We start from the raw sequence: 2,266 nt of genomic DNA, 5'->3' as shown, positions 1-2,266 counted from the left end.
GGTTCTCTTCTATATTACTTGGGAGAGTGCTAGGAGGAGTTTCAGTAACTCTTTTACTCAGCTGATCCACTTGTGCCTTCAGAATTTTTGATAGAGGACCGTGCCTCATTCATGAAGCTGAGAGTGGTCTTGGATAGATCAGAGACTATGTTTGCTAAGCTAGAGAGACTCTGCTCAGAATTCTTTATCTGTTACTGAGAAGATGATGGAAAAGGCTTGCTATTGCTAAACCTATTTCTCCCACCATTATTGTTATTGAAGCCTTGTTGAGGCTTCTATTGATCCTTTCATGAGAAATTTGGGTGATTCTTCCATGAAGAATTGTAGGTGTTTTCATAGTGTTCTCCCATGTAATTCACCTCTTCCATTGCAGGATTCTCAGGGTCATAAGCTTCTCCTTGAGAGGAGGCTTCTTTAGCACTGCCAGATGCAACTTGCAATCCAGTCAGATTCTGAGAAATTATATTGACTTGCTAAGTCAATATTTTGTTCTGAGCCAATATGCCATTCAGGGTATCAATCTCAAGAACTCCTTTCTTCTGAGTTGTTCCATTGTTCATAGGATTTCTTTCAGAAGTATACATGAACTAGTTATTTGCAACCATTTCAATGAGTTCTTGGGCTTTTGCAGGTGTTTTCTTTACATGAATAGATCCGCCTACAGAATGGTCCAATGACATCTTGGATAACTCAGACAGACCATCACAGAAGATACCTATGATGCTCCATTATGAAAGCATGTCAGAAGGACACCTTTTGATCAATTGCTTGTATCTTTCCCAAGCTTCATAGAGGAATTCACCTTCCTTCGGTTTAAAGGTTTGAACTTCCACTCTAAGCTTACTCATCTTTTGAGGTGGAAAGAAGAAACTCAAAATTTTTAATAAGAATCCCAGGAATCATGCAATGTTAGTCTAAAGTTTCAGTCTAAAAAGATTAGACATGGTCAGCCAAGCTTCAGCAAGACATTACATACAACAGCCAAATTGAAGGGAATCAACTAGCCCCTGTGATGATAAAAACATCATCTAGAATTCGTTCTTAAAAATTATGAAGAACAAAATAAAAAAATGAAAAATACCTAATCTAAGCAACAAGATGAATAGTCAGTTGTCCAAACTCGAACAATCCCCGGTAACAGCGCCAAAAACTTGGTACACGGAATCATGATACACAACTTCGTGCAGCTGACCAGCAAGTACATTGGGTCGTCCAAGTAATACCTCACGTGAGTAAGGGTCGATCCCACGGAGATTGTTGGCTTGAAGCAAGCTATGGTCATCTTATAAATCTTAGTCAGGCGGATTCAAATGATTATGGGGTGTTGATAATTAAAAGAACGAACTAGAACATAAAATAGGATAGAAATACTTATGCAATTCATTGGTGGAAATTTCAGATAAGCGTATGAAGATGCTTTGTTCCTTCTGAGCCTCTGCTTTCCTATTGCCTTCATCCACTCATTCTTACTCCTTTCCATGGCAAGCTGTATGTAGGTGGATCACCGTTGTCAATGGCTACCATCCATCCTCTCAGTGAAAATGGTCCTCTACGGTTTCCTGCATGGCTAATCATCAGTCGGTTCTCGATCATATCGGAATAAGATCCATTGATCCTTTTGCACACTGTCACTGCGCCCAACACTCGCGAGTTTGAAGTTCGTCACAGTCATCCCATCCCAGATCCTACTCGGAATACTACAGATAAGGTTTAGACTCTCCAGATCTCAAGAATGCTGCCCATGTGATTCTAGCTTATACCACGAAGACTCTGATCGTACGGAATGGAAGCTCTGTTGTCAAGAGAGGCAACCATGTGCCGTGAACCAGGAGGCCAAGAGATACACACTCAAGCTCTCGCAGATAGAACAGATGTGGTTGTCAGGCACGCATTCATAAGGGGAGGAGGATGATGAGTGTCACGGATCATCACATCCACCAGGTTGAAGTACGAGTGAATATCTTAGAACAAGAATAAGCTTGAATTGAATAGAAAACAGTAGTAATTGCATTGATTCATGAGGAACAGCAGAGCTCCACACCTTAATCTATGGTGTGCAGAAATTCTACCGTTAAAAATACATAAGAACAAGGTCTAGGAATGGCCGAATGGCCAGCCTCCCAAAAGTGATCAAAAGATGAAAATACAATAGTAAAAGGTCCTATTTATAGAGAACTAGTAACCTAGGGTTTACAGAAATAGGTAAATGATGCAAAAATCCACTTCCAGAGCCCACTTGGTGTGTGCTTGGGCTGAGCACTGAAGC

At 40.7% G+C, this 2,266-nt stretch overlaps 1 non-coding gene across 1 annotated transcript; it reads left to right on the top strand.

Moving 5' to 3' along the window:
• Positions 1–734: 734 nt before the first annotated feature.
• LOC130977288 (small nucleolar RNA R71) lies at positions 735–842 on the top strand. The gene has a single exon (XR_009084987.1). It is a non-coding gene; the product is annotated as a small nucleolar RNA R71 (small nucleolar RNA).
• Positions 843–2,266: the final 1,424 nt, after the last annotated feature.

The sequence above is a fragment of the Arachis stenosperma genome, chromosome 4, assembly GCF_014773155.1.
Source record: "Arachis stenosperma cultivar V10309 chromosome 4, arast.V10309.gnm1.PFL2, whole genome shotgun sequence".
Taxonomy (NCBI): Eukaryota; Viridiplantae; Streptophyta; class Magnoliopsida; order Fabales; family Fabaceae; genus Arachis; species Arachis stenosperma.
The sequence above is the reverse complement of the archived record's forward strand: the minus strand, read 5'-3'. Positions and strand labels throughout refer to the sequence as shown.